The following is a 14,472-nucleotide window of genomic DNA, read 5'->3' as shown; positions in this document are numbered from 1 at the left end:
TGTATTTGATACACAAATATTTCTCCCTTGATCTAGACATCAAGAAAGGTCCTCGCTGATTAAGAAAAGAAGCTAGGAGAGTTGGTAACAATTCACCATAGAGCATCTGTACAGAAATAGTGCATAAATGAGCAATTAGCTTTGTTTTTGCTTCTGTGCGAGCTTTCGCTTGGTTTCTGTTTTTGTTTTGAAGTGAAGCTGTCTGCCCATGGAAGGCGCACTTACCCTTCTCCAAACATCCCTTTAAGCCATCCCTTATGCCCTCCGCACCGTTTTCATGATCCTACATTTCTGTACAGAATCACAAATGGCTGAGCACCTTGGCGTCAACTTGGACTTCTGTTCGAGGTTCTACCCAGGCTTTATCATGCACCAATGAGCATTAACCAAGAATAGTAATAACTCCTCAAAAGTTCCTCATGATACTCTCCGGGAGAGTTGGAATCTCTCAAAAATCTGCTCTGCTTTACCATGAGCAGCACATGGTATCTTCTTCATTATATTTTTTTTGTAGGTGCTCATTTTAAGACACTCTTCAAAGGGTAGAGAACTGCCTCTTGAATTATCATGGAACGATTCCTTCCTGATCTGCCTTTTCCAGCATCGATGTAGTTCTACGCTATTCTTGTTCGCCATTGAAGTTATCTAGTTTTTACATTCTGTGGTTTTTTACCTGTCGTTTATTGCTGTTTTTTTCGGCATTGTTCTGTTGTGCAGACTTACCAGTTAGGTTCCTTGTTCTTTTCCACCTTAGTAAGTCAACCCTCCTATATAAGTATTTAAATACATATAAAGCTCGGCATCTTCTGTTGTCTAATTTTCCCAGGTGTTCTTCATATAATATTTTACTTTGAGCTTCCCGTGCTTCGAATGATGTCCAGCCCATATCCCCTGTACTGCTTCATGAGTGTTTCTCTCTTGGGCACCTAGTGCTAATCTTCCAACAGCTCTCTGATTTGCGTCTAATCTCGACTCAACTTCTTCCCTTAAGCACAGAATCACATTTCCGAAAGGAAGACGTGGTGCCATTATTCCTTTCCAAATGCATACTTCTTAGTACTATATTTGTTGTACATTGATCCCAGTGAAAAAAACCTTTGGAACCAATTGAGAATTCCAATTGGTTCCAACTGCAACCAACTGATCCCAAGTCAAACCATTTGGACAGCCAACTGGTTCCATATGGACGCAGAACTGCAATTGGTTGGACCAATTGGATTACCCATTTGTTATAGAGATTCCAATGGGATATCACCTCCCAAATGGATATTCCAAATGGTTTTGCAATTTCCAATTGGGCACACCAATTGGTTTTGAAGCTCCTAGGAAACTGGTGTCATATATTTCATTTGTGTCACCCAATTTAAGTTCAGTAGTAGGGAGCAAAGGTTCTGCCAGAATTGAGTTTTTGTGAAAAGTTTTTGTGTTTTCAGATTTTGCCGTATTCCCTTCATCTGGCTGCAAAAAATCATCACATTTACATGTTAATTCCTGCAATAAATATGCTTTGAGTACCTTGTATGATTATCATTTCTAATTTGATATAAAATGAATTATCCATTTCAGGCACATCATTTAAAACAACCAGTTCAGCAAATGAGATGACATGTTGCACAACAAGAAAAGATCAAGTAACCAATGCAATGATCAGAAACTTCAGTGATGACCAAATCGAAAGCCTGACTGGACTAATCAACGAGCACTGGGAAAGGGGCACGGTCCCGGCGGAGTGGAAACACGCTGAGATTATCGTGATACCTAAACCAGGGAAAACACCCAGTTTAGAGAACCTTAGGCCGATATCACTAACTTCATGCCTTGGTAAACTATACGAGAAAGTGGTCAAGACTGAACTGAGCAACTACATGCAGGACAACGGTCTGTTTCCGGATACCATGTTCGGGTTCAGAACGGGACTCTCCATGCAAGACGTGATGCTCCAGTTAAGAGACATGGTACTGAAACAAATATCGGGAACTCGAGAAGGCGTAATCTTGGCTGTATACCTCAAGGGGGCCTTCGACAACATCAGCTACAATGCCATTCTCTCGCAGAACTCTCGACAACAAACTGTGGGGAGAGGATCTTCGCATACGTAAAGGCCTTCCTGTCTAACAGAACAGCAACGATCGGCATCAACAACATTAGGTCAGAAAAGAAGACAATGCCAAACAGAGGGACACCACAAGGATCCATCAGCTCACCTTTGCTCTTTAACATAGCAATGATTGGATTAACTAGGAGACTGAAAAACATCAAAGATGTAGAACATTCAATTTATGCGGACGACATAACAGTGTGGACGACAAAAGGATCGACAGGAAACAAGAAAGAAATACTGTGAAGAGCAGCGGATGAGATCGGTCAATTTGCTTTATTAGCGGGATACAGTGCTCTCCAGAAAAATCAGAATTTATTAGACTTCACAAAAACAAAGAGGACAGGGGAACGATAGAATTAGAGATAGATGGACAACCGTAACAAGGACAAATAAGCTTCGCATCTTGGGAATGTGGCTGCAGGAGAAAGGTAAACGGGACCATACCATCCAGCTCTTGGAACACTCCACGAAACAGATATGCAGGATGTTAAGCCGGATTACAAACAAGAGAAAAGGGATGAAGGAGCGAGATGCGTTACGGATCACTTCTGCACTCATCATACCGAGGATGACGTACGCGCTTCCGTACCTACAACCTAACAAAGGGGAAAAGAACAAAATGGAAACATGCATCAGAAAGGCGTATAAGCAAGCCTTAGGCATCATGACCTGCGCCTCGACGGAAAAGCTAATGAACATGGGTGTGTACGGCACCTATGAGGAGCACAGCGAAACCATGCTCAGATTTCAACTCGAAAGACTTAAAAGAACAGCCGCTGGCCGCACACTACTGCTAAAGCTAGGATACCCGGCAGAAGGCGAGGGCGAAGACAAGACAGACATTGACAGCCAAATTAGGAGCACTTTCTTGGTTAAACCAGTGCCCAGAAACATGGACCCGAAGAACCACGAAGGAAGACGGGCGGCGAGATCCTTGGAGTTGGACAGGTTCCTAAAGAAGAAACAGATGGCTCTGTATGTTGACGCGTCCAAGTACAGAACGAAGAAAAACGCTAGGGCGGTAGCAGCTGTGAATGCCTATGGGAAGATAATTAGTGGTGCATCAGTGCGCACAAGGACAACACAAGCAGCGGAAGAGATCGCCATAGCTCTAACCCTGACTGAAGCCCATCGGCAGGGACTGAGTTATTTATTTTTTATTTATTTATAGATACTGCGATCTTGTACAGATCATAGCAGCGACTGGATAGCGACAGATTCTCAGGCTGCAGCAAGGGCATACAGAGATGGAAGGATCGGCCAAAAAGCCGCGAGGATTCTCTTCGAACAAAACCAACACAGACATGGATCAAACAACACAAACATTCAACACACCATCATTTGGGTCCCTGACACTGGGGTTGAGGGAAATCTCATGGCAGACACCGTTGTCCGAGGGTTCACGAACTGGAGGGCGGGTTTGCCGGTCGAACCCTTCAGCACGCTAGGATCTTATGGGGAGGCAATGAAGGCATTGTTGGGAGCGCGCAATAAGTACTCGGCTCCGGTGGATATCGTCAACAGAGAGCAGGCCACCACGCTCAGACTACAAACAGACACTTACCCAAGCAGATCCATGTATCATAAAATGTGGCTGAACAGATACGCAAAAGAGTGCGTGTGGTGTGGGGGCTACACCACAACGTACCACGCCACCTGGGGCTGTGAAAAAAGCCCTTTACTACCAAAGGTAAATAGCCCTAGTCGAGAGCAGTGGGAGGCCCTCCTGGTTGACTCCGACCCGAGCACACAGCTTATGCTGGTGACGAGGGCCAAGGCAGCGGCGGAGGCCAACGGGATCCTGGACAAGGGAAGACCGACCACTGAAGCTCCACATCTATCTATCCCGAACCCCCTACTCCCTAACTCTTCCTTTTGTGACAATAAATGTTTTTACTACTACTATTTGCTTGGGGCCTCTGAAACGGCCATGTGTTCGTGATCTCGGAAGTCGTCATCACTGCCGTTTCATGATAAAGTTCACCTAAAAAACTTGCGCAGGGAGGTCCCGGTATTCAAGTATTAACCGTGTTACATGCGCGTTACTGGTAGTGATATTTTCTCGGTGAAAATAGCCTGAACATGAACCTGAGTAATTTCTGAACTCGCAAAAAAACCCGAAAAATTCGCGTATAAAACGCATCTTTGTATAGGATGCACTAGCAAGATGTTTGAAAAAAAGCCGTGTCTTATACACTGAAAAATACGGTATTCCAGTGAGAGTTGATGTCATGTGCAAATGGGTGGTGCTACATAATATAGCCCTACCAACTTGCGCTGGGCTTTCAATCCTGTGCAGATGTAAATCTTCCCGAGCAAGAAATTTGCCTTGGGAAAGCCACCGGTGCCAGTTATTCTTTTTTATAATAAAAGCTGGAAAAATAACAGCATTATGGTAATGACATTCCCCCTCCCCCCCAGTCCACACCCTCGAAGGGGCACCTTAAAGTATCAGCGAGGACAACTTCTTCCAACTTTTGCTGTTGGGAAAAATCAACTATATGGTGCTTTCTGGGTACGCTGATGTTTGTCCAGCAGCCAAAGATTCATTTATTGCTGATAAAGTTGTATTTAAAAGTTATTCCAGCACCCGATTCAAACTTGTAATGCTACGCAGTTACAGTATGCATAAAGCGTGAAACACGCTGTGAACAAACGATGAAAGAGCATGTAAAGTTGTTTGGTTTATTAGAGTTTAATGTCCCAAAGTGACTCAGGCTCTGAGGGACACCATAATGAAGGGCTCTGGAAATTTTGACCTTCTGGGGTTCTTTAATGTGCACTGACATTGCACAGTACACAGGCTTCTAGAATTTCGCCTTCATTGAAATTCGACCACCGCGGCCGGAATCGAACCCGCGTCTTACAGGCCAGCAGCCGAGCGCCATAACCACTGAGTCGTCGCGGCGGGGTGCATGTAAAGTTGTTGAGTTGTTGCAACCAAAGGGGACAGAAGTGAAATAAATATTTAGAGGTTAAAAAGAGGGCACAGACCCCACATGATGTAATCGCGTTAATGAAAATTTGGACTAGGGCCTTGCAGCAAGATCTGTGCTGCGGAGACTGCTGTTTTCCTGACCAGCATTTTTAGCTGTTGTCAACTTTGGCTATTTAGTTCCGCCCTTGTAACACTGCTGTGGAATGGGCAAGACCTTTTCATGTGTGACCTCTGGTGGCTTGGGAAGCTGGACATAAAATGAAGCTGCGTACCATAGCTGTCATCTTCGACAGAATTTTATGCAACTTTAAATAGCATTCACACGATAGTAATCTGAGATATTCTTATGTGATGTTTGCATCAGTTTTACATAGTTTAGCATTTAAATGCTGCTGTTTGTGTGCCATTCTCTCACAGGTGACATCAAGGTCACGTACAACATGAAAAGGCGACTGGGCATGTGCTCGTTCGTGTTGTGGCCACGAGGGGACAACTGCAAGTGGGATGCAAAGAGAGCCAAACTTGCCGAAGAGCCGACCGGCAAGTTCAGGGATTATGGTATGACTAGCCATGCATTGTCACATGGGCTGACAGTCTTGTTTCCTTTGCACATTTCTTGAAAGCCATGGGATCTGTGTTCACTTCTGATAAAAAATTTACCACTTCCTTCCTCTTCAGGCGGAATGTTTCAGCGTAAAAATGTGCTTAAATCGGAGCTCACTGTGAGCATGCGGCGCCTGACAGCCAGTGAATTGGCTCAGCAGAACAAGGTATATGTCTCACGTGTTTCATGTGTTGGGTATGTTTTTGTGTGTGTACACAGGCTGTCAGTTGAATTTCATATAACTAAGCTGATCAAGGGTAACTGGACTTTATGCTTTAGTTCATGAATTAAACAAATTTCGTATTGCGAAACTTATCGATGAGAAAGGTCTCCTCATGAGTAATTATTTTGGCTTTGATTTGTTTTCGAGTTCCATGGAATGAAGGCTTACTAAGTAAGTAAACCCCTGGGCTCAGTGAATCACCAGTTTCAAATTCCTGTTCATAGGCTCACTGAATTGTCTGGATCCAAATTTACTTGTGCTCAGTTAAACTTTCAGTGGTGCACATGCTCATACACCTGTAGGAACCTTACTCTGAACGTGCTTTTTGGCGCTTGCTATTCTAGCAGCACTAGCGTGCATACACACAGTGCCCAGAGGCAGCTGTGGTATCGAGAGCAGCCTCCTTATAGCACTTGCTTGTTTCGCTGAAGGTTCAGAACACCCAGACGTCCGAGAACAACGGTCAACGGGGAATCAGCGGCTACTTCAAGCCTGCTGTTGTGCCCAGACCAAAGACACCCGAGGAAAAGGCAGCACTGAAGCGGCTGTGAGCATTGTTTTTCTTTCTAACTTCTTATTTTACCATGGGTAGAACTGCCGTTATGTCATGATGGCACCTAAGATGAGTTTAGTCCGGACTGAATGGGAAACGAGTAAGCTGCTACATTAAAAATACATCTCTGTTGCACCAACATGTAATACAGAAATAAAGGCATGTGGTGCCATCATTTTCCACTTTGAATGCAAAACCTGCCTGCCTGCATAAAAACTTGAGTGTTGTAGCCGATTTATGTGCTCTCTCCACACTACAAAAAAACTGATCATGAAAGGTCCATACACACCTGATTTGAATGCGTTTTCTTCTTTCAAATCATGCGTTAGACATTAGAATGCATCGATCACCACGTGGTATTTGCCCATGACCGCTAAATAATTCATAATTGAATTTCTTCTCTCATGCTGTTTCGGTTTAGGTTTTATCAACCAAACGATGGCTGTGACGTGTAGTTTAACTTTAGGTCGCATGATGCGCAGAAAAGCTGCAGTATAAACGCTGATACGTAGTTTTAAGTCACCACAGCACCTAAACCAGCCTGCTTCAAGATCTACAATTATAATAAACGTAGTGTGAGTAATTACATTGTCGTTTTTTCCGTACCACCCATGACCTAATGTTCAGCTACACATCTCAGCCATTGTTCAGTTGATGAAACCGAAGCAGCGTCATGAAGAAATTTAATGATAAATTATTTAGCAGTCTTAGGCGAATACCACGGGGTGCTCCGTGTATACGAATGTGTAATGCATCGTTTGAAAGAAGAAATCATGCAAGGAAGGATTTGGTGTTTATAGTGCTTTAAGGCGAAGAGTATCTGTCATTGATAGTTCTAAAAAGAATGTGCCCCAGCAGCATGGCTAATCGGCCCAGTATTGGGGAGTGAGGACAGTGATTTAAAAAATAAAGCAGGTTGCCATATTATATTTAAGTGAATAGAGGAATTTCTTTAGTGAATTCTCATTTTTGTTGCGTTCTGCTCTTGGTGATTGCATGCTGCCATTCCATTGACTTCGTAGGTTGGATCGCAGGGAGACGAAAAAATGGCACCTCAGCAGTTCAGACTCGGAAAGCAATAGTGCAAGTGAAAATGTAAGCTGGCCAGATTCTTTTTTACAACCTCTGGGGAGTGGTGTCATGCTTATACTTTTGATGTTGAATTTGTCTTTGACTTTTGATGTTGACGGGTGATGTTATCTTGGTCGGATTGATGGATGTAATTCATAGAGTTTAGATGTTGTTGAGGTTATAAAAGTGGTTGAGTTCATCTGAAAAAGCTTAAAAGCTATAAAGATTACGGTGTTAAAGCTATGGTCTGCTTTTGGAGGTTTGCACATTTGGCAGGAAAAGGTGCAGGCAAAAATAAAGCTTGCAACATGTTGACAAACACGTTACTGCATGTTTGCTTTCCTTTCCCATTTTCATAGCTTTGTGAAGTTTTCAAGCCTTTGAAGCACCATGACAGAAGACTTGCACCATCTGCTCGCACAGAGAAGTCGAAAGAATCCAAAGCAGAAGAAAACGTAAAAAAATTTGCTTCACTCTCACACCCAGTGCTAGAAAAGCACGTTTCTCCAGCCTCAGCTCACCAAGAAGCCAGAATCTCAGCCACTCAGGCCTGCAAGCCCGCAGGTTTTTCTAGGGGCAGCAGTCCATCAGTTAAGCCTGGCTGGACCCGCCAGGATAGGCCGGATCCACCCAAGGAGAGCAGCAAGTCCGAGACATCGTCTCACCGAGACAAAGAGAAAGCAAAGGGCCACGACCCGGGCTCATCATCTCGCAGCAGCAGTAGCTCATCCCGTCACAAAGAGCACAAGTCCCGGTCCGACCACAAAGAGTCGCGCGAGCGGGACGCAACGTCTCACAGTCACAAGACAGAGTTGGAGAAGGAGTCATCGTCGAAGCCTAGTTGGAGTGGGAAGGAGAAAGAATCTGCACAGGAGGGAAGCAGGCATCGTGACAAGCGGCACTCTCCACCAAGGAAAACGCGCAAGGAAGAGAAGTCGTCATCGTCGAAAAGGACCCAAGAGCACAGGGATCGAGAGAAGCCAAAAGCGGCCAAACCAAAAGTGGCGAATTTAAAAAAGCTATTAACCGACTGTGGAATCAGTGACTCGAATGACTCTGACAAAGGCACTTCGGCAAAGAACCAACGAGACGAAACTTCCCGTCGGTCTCCAGACTCCACACAGCTAGTGGACGTTAGGCCCATGCTGCATACTTGAAAGAATGATGGCGCTGCAAAGAGGGAAAGTCTTAATGACTTCCAGAGCAAGAAGGAGGCATCGCGAGCCTTGTCGATGGCCTCCAAGAGGCAGAAGGAGACTGACGTCTTGTGCAAGAGCTTGTTTCTCGACGACGAGGAGAGCGATGATGCTGACGGGAAGGACAGACAAGAAGGCTCCAAGTCACCTGCAACCGAAGAGGACACGCCAGCTGCCAGTGTGTTGAAGAAAGCGCCACCAAGTTTGCCTGAGACGGATGTGTACGAGCCAACCCCAATGGCAAAACTGGCAGCGGAGGATGACGTTGAAGAACGCCCATCTTCGAAGCCGGCAGCCCTGAGTGCTGTTTTGGACGAAGAAGATTCCAAGTTGATGAGCACGCCACCACATAGAGATTCTTACGTTCCCTCCTACCGGCAAACGCCAACGAGGTCTGAAGCCTTCTCATACAACCCAGCGTCTCCAAAGAGACAGGTTGGTGATTTTAATGTTCAAGGTTCACAAGGAGCGAAGAAGAAGCTTTTATTGTCTGGTCACACAGCCTGAATTGCTATTCCAAAGAAGTGTTATGTTTAGAAAGTGAGAAAAAGTTGATTATTGAAGTGAGTTCGACTTGTCAGAATATTGGCTACTGTATAGTGGACATCTCCTTGCCTGTTTTTTCATTGCAAGTGACACTGAATTGCAGTTAAATTTGGAGCTTTCAGAAGATCAGCTGTGGATTAGATTAGAGCAGTTTGTTCTCTTTAACCTGCAGAGATTTTACTGATTAATCTCTCATATTGTTACGAAGATGAAGAAGAGGGCAGTGGCGCGGGACGGAGCGCTCGCGCTAGGCCAGCGGCCATTAAATCATCTCATAGCCATCGTTCACCACGCCTCATTCTTCGGCTGGCCGCCGCGTAACATTTGGTGCGAGGTGCGGGTTCCTCATCGTCATCCTGGTCCCTGGAGCATCGCCACCTTCTGCTCGCCTTCGTCGTTGGCCGAGGAGACCTGGACTCCGCCGCCAGCTCAACCCGAGCCCGACCAGACCAGAACTGACCAGCCGCTTTCCCCAGCCCCGTCCCCAGCCCCGACCACAAGACACGACGGCCCCGCATTATGGTAAGTGTGGTAAGTGGTAAGTTTATGGTAAGTGTGGCTAGTTCTAAAGCGCTTTTCACTGCGTTGTTACTGCAGACCACATTAGGCCTGGTGACGCCAAGCGAACAGTGCGCTACCAAACAACCATCGCCGTGCGGGTGGCATGTCGCTTTAGGAAGTGCGTGGACGACTTGCATGCATTCTTATTTAATTTTTGTGTAGCAAGTGAACATTATGACAACATTTTTTTCCTTTCTGTTGCGAATTGCTAGTACAGATTCGAGGCAAATGATCAAAATGATGTGTTCCTGCCTTGGTCATACTGTGTCTTGCGAAATGTCTTCAAAAATTCAGAGCAGCTATTTTTTTCGCCCATTGTAGAAAGCTTCGATTTTGATGCGCATACATCTCCTACTTATTGCGCCGCAATGAAGCGCACACCGGTGCCGTGTTGATGCCGAAACGCCTCAGCATGCTTTCGTCACAGTACAAAAACGAGGACACTGTTGTGATACTCGGGGGAAAAATTTATTAATGGACAGAATACCTGCTGCATTTTTTATGGTACGGCAGTTTTCTGCACGTTCCTGAAAGTCGTATAATCAAAGTATCACTGTTTGTATTGCAGAAAACCACTGCATCCTTAAAAAAGGTGTTTGTTCAGCACACTTTTGTGCTTTGAAACAATTGTATCAAAGGACAAAGACAATTGTGGCCCCTGTATGTCACGGGTGTAAGAAACAGCCATTGTGCATGATCTCTCTGGCTGCCTTGCATCTGTTGCTTCTGCTTGGTTAACATAAGCGGCCATGTTGCCCCAAAACTGATATTTCGGTACTTTGATGTGCTAGAGAATAAATTTTTCAGGGCTGCACATGTTATTTATGACCCGCCGCGGTGGCTCAGTGGTAAAGCACTCATCTACCGAGCCGAAGTACCCGGGTTCGAACCCGACTTGTGTTTCGATGGAGGCGAAACACAAGAGGCGCCCGTGTGCTGTGCGATGTCAGTGCACGTTAAACATCCCCAGGTGGTCGAAATTATTCCGGAGACCTCCCCTACGGCACCTCTTTCTCTCTTTCTTCTTTCAACCCTACCTTCCTCCCTTCCCTTACGGCGCGGTTCAGGTGTCCGCCGATATATGTGAGACAGATACTGTGCATTTCCTTTCCTCAAAAACCAATTTACCATTTTTTACTATAAAGCTCTCCAGAGTATGAATTTTCTTGCTTTTAAACTTTCTGCAAATCGCACTTGATCAGCATTAACACTGTACTTGTGGCTTCTTGGATCGTTTCCGGGCCAAATTTGGATTGCATTGGCCACAGTCATAGTATGCTTTGGCGTCTGACATAAGGTGGTTGCAATGAAATTGCAGAGCCCGAAGGTCAGTTCAATGTCAAATCTACAGGCTGACTGAAACTCGAGTTTCTGTATTGAATAGAGCCATCGCTCTGAAAGAAGCTCACTATTTTGAATCCCTGCTTTCGTGTCTTCCTCGGCATGGTAAAGTGCTTTTCTGCATTACTGCCATTACATGCAGGATGACAAACGCAAGAAGAAGGATGCAGGCCACGTCTACATTCCATCAAGCATTGGGCCATCAAGCGCAGCGCGGCCTTCGCGTGGGCGTTACGAGGAGTACGTCCCTGAGGCCATCAACCGGACAGCACGGCATCAGCAGTCAACTGTAGATTACGTCCCAACATACATCCCGACGCCAAAGAGGGAGATCAACGCTGACGTATCAACAACAACTTACTCCTCACAGCAGCCCGACGATAGGAGCACCGCTGAAGGCTCCCTTCTGTCAGAACTTCCGGTGTAGAGCAGGAGATTCGGAACGCCAGGTATCCAAGCTCTCGGCAACCACAGTTCCAGGCGTTCCCTCAGAACCTGTGAGCGTCCTCTGTGGTGTCTTGTTGCATGAACTGAACTTGTGGAGATGTACTCCACTCAGCGCCGGGTGTCAGCCTTCCTGTCCTGATGCACTGATTGCTCATAATGTGTGCGATTTAGTGCACGGTGGCACTAAGGATGTGTACTCTTAACTTTTCGAAGGGAGGGGTAATTTATTTACAAACGGAGGCAGTAAGGCCAGCCTGGAACATGAACCTCTGGCCTGCTGCTTTGCTGTGCGGAAACAGAGCGGAAAGGAAGTGGGTTATGATGGACAGCCGTAATGGATGGAGGAGAGGTATAAACATACGAAACTGTATTGGCTGGTGGGCCTGCCCACAGATGTCAGTTTTCATCTGTGCTGTGTAAGGGTAGCATTAAAGTCAGAACAGCCTGCAAAGCATTGTGAGCGTCTAGCCAAGCACACTATGAGGCTTTCTCTGTCATAAAAAAAAACGTGAGAGATCAATGTGGCACCCGCATTGGAGAAATGCATAAGCATTGGCGATACCTTATCGATACCTAATCGATACCACAATTAATTGTCGTACTTAATCAAGTTACATCAATTGCCCATCTGAGTTTTCAAACTTCGTGCTGGGCTTCGTTTTCAAATTTGGCTCCACGCATTGCTCTGCCCACACTTCCGGTCACGTGGGGCCACACTTCCGGCGTTTTCAAATTTGGCGGTACTTTTGCTCTGGTCCCGTCCACTTTTTGGACATGTCTGGCTCTAATTAATTAACTAATTAACCAGCCTCAACTCCCAATTTCCTGTACGAGATTTTTTGATGCTCTATCCGCTGGTACCATTCTTATTCACATAAACCAATTCGTTCGGACGTAATCGTGCGGACAAGCTCATGATGACATGAAACCGTAAACCTAACCATACAATGCTTATGCATTTGTAACATAACAGTGCAACAGATGCACACATGCGCACAAGGAAAGCAAACTGGGCACTGTAAAATGAGATGCGCTTCATTTATACTAATGTGAGCAGATGAGTGCGTAAATGTCACATTAAAAAAAATAGTAAGCCAATTACAGGAAAGCACATGATGTGTCAGTTGGTCTCTCGTATGGGTGCGCACTTTGTTATGCCATTGAAAGCCTTATTTTTGCCAGTGCACAGCAGGCTCATAGCCACTAAAAGCATTTCTGACACTTTATCACGCTGTCCCATAAGGTAGTTCGACAATTGGGCAGTTTAGGCAAGTGGCTGTGACATGGCTTAAAATTATAGCGCAATCCAAAAAATGCCTGTGTGCTGTGCAATGTAAGTGCGCGTTAAATAGTTCGGAGCCTCCTCCACTACGCCGTCCTTCATCGCCCACGTGCAGCTTTGGGATGTTAAACCGCTTGCCGTACTGTGTGTGCCCAGGGGAGGATAGTGAGAATTACAGTAGCACTTGTGTCTCTCTGGTCTTTCTCATGCCCTCATATCGGGTTGTGCTATAACATATATATATATATACAGTAAAACTTCCTGTATGCAGTGAAACCTCCCAGTTCACACACACAGAATCGCAAGCAATACGAATGTTTTATACAGTTGCTCTATTTTTCTTCCGGTCGAAAATTTCCGAAATGTAGTTAAAAAAATTTTGGTCATATAATACACTTAGCAACCTATTGTACATGTGCAAACATACGAGTGGGCAGAACTCAGGGGGGTGGGCATGACATGGAATAGCTGGAATGCAACTGCAGTCTCCCGCTGTGGCGGCTTCTCCGCAGGGCAGTAATGCAAGAAGGCAAATCATAAAAGAAAACATGAAAAAGATTCCGGCCACTTTTGCCATTGCTATTGACGGATCAAATGTGTTTCAAAGTTTCTTCCAGACTAAGACAACTCAAATGTGGACCGATTTCTGCAAGCACTAGAAAAGGAGCTGCTCAGACCTTTTAATAAGAAATGTAAACATTGTTATGAAGTGAAAATATCAGTTCAAAAACGTACCTCATTCAACAGTTACGTTTTTCAAAACTGGCAGTTACATTTTCTCAGATAACAAGTTATTGGTCAAATGTTTAGGGGAAACCCCCAAGGTGGAGTAGATTTGTAATAAGGGAGTAATTGCTCATTGACATCCACCCGAGCGCAGCCATACGGCTATAAAGGAAAGCTATACAGCTTTCTCAGAAACTTCGTAGTTAAAGAAAAATTCATCCTTGTCCGGGGTTCGAACCCGGGACCACCACTTCACCGGAGCAGTCGCTCTACCAATTGAGCTAACCGGGACGGCAAGCTTATGGTAGGGCGAGAGCGAATTCATCAATAACTCGAAGTGGCAACAGTGTTGGTCAAATGTTTAGGGGAATCCCCCAAGGTGGAGTAGATTTGTAATAAGGGAGTAATTACTGAGTAATTATTCCCTTATTAAATAAGTTTTTCCTCCGCATTCAAAAAGCAACGTATCAACAACTGTATACTGTATATCTTTACTTTTACTGTGTTGTACATTTACTGTATATCTGCTCAGCTAGGGGCTGGTACGACGGTTCACCCTCTGCATTGTATTAATGTGATTTTCATTCCTCTACTTTTGTAGAGGTCCTGTGTCATGTTCGCACGTTCAAGACAGGTGTAATGTCCTGTGTGGCAAGAGTTGAATTGGTGCTTGGCATGATAACCAGATGTCTGCATCTTAGCCTATGCAGAATGCAGCGGAAAGAGGCGGTGTCTCTTCATAACTGAAAACTGTCTGCATTAACTTTTCCCTGCAAGTGCCTTATCGTATCCAGCAACAGTTGTGATGTCCGAAAGGAGTTGTTACTGCTGTGTATTTTCGGTGCTTAATAGTGCTAAACTTGCTTAGAAGAGCATCCAGACA

At 45.1% G+C, this 14,472-nt stretch overlaps 1 pseudogene across 1 annotated transcript in view; it reads left to right on the top strand.

Moving 5' to 3' along the window:
• The window catches only part of LOC149358023 (uncharacterized), a 32,726-nt pseudogene extending 21,091 nt beyond the window's left edge, over positions 1–11,635 (top strand). Inside the window, exons 4-9 of the transcript XR_016289377.1 lie at positions 5,457–5,597; positions 5,718–5,809; positions 6,298–6,413; positions 7,442–7,514; positions 7,850–9,121; positions 11,277–11,635. The product of XR_016289377.1 is annotated as an uncharacterized LOC149358023 (transcript). The remainder of the gene's footprint in view (positions 1–5,456; positions 5,598–5,717; positions 5,810–6,297; positions 6,414–7,441; positions 7,515–7,849; positions 9,122–11,276) is intronic.
• Positions 11,636–14,472: the final 2,837 nt, after the last annotated feature.

The sequence above is a fragment of the Amblyomma mixtum genome, chromosome 3 (genome assembly GCF_055824585.1).
Source record: "Amblyomma mixtum isolate Tamu chromosome 3, ASM5582458v1, whole genome shotgun sequence".
In the NCBI taxonomy this organism is placed as follows: domain Eukaryota; kingdom Metazoa; phylum Arthropoda; class Arachnida; order Ixodida; family Ixodidae; genus Amblyomma; species Amblyomma mixtum.
Note: the sequence above shows the minus strand (reverse complement) of the source record. Positions and strands in the feature narration are given on the sequence as shown.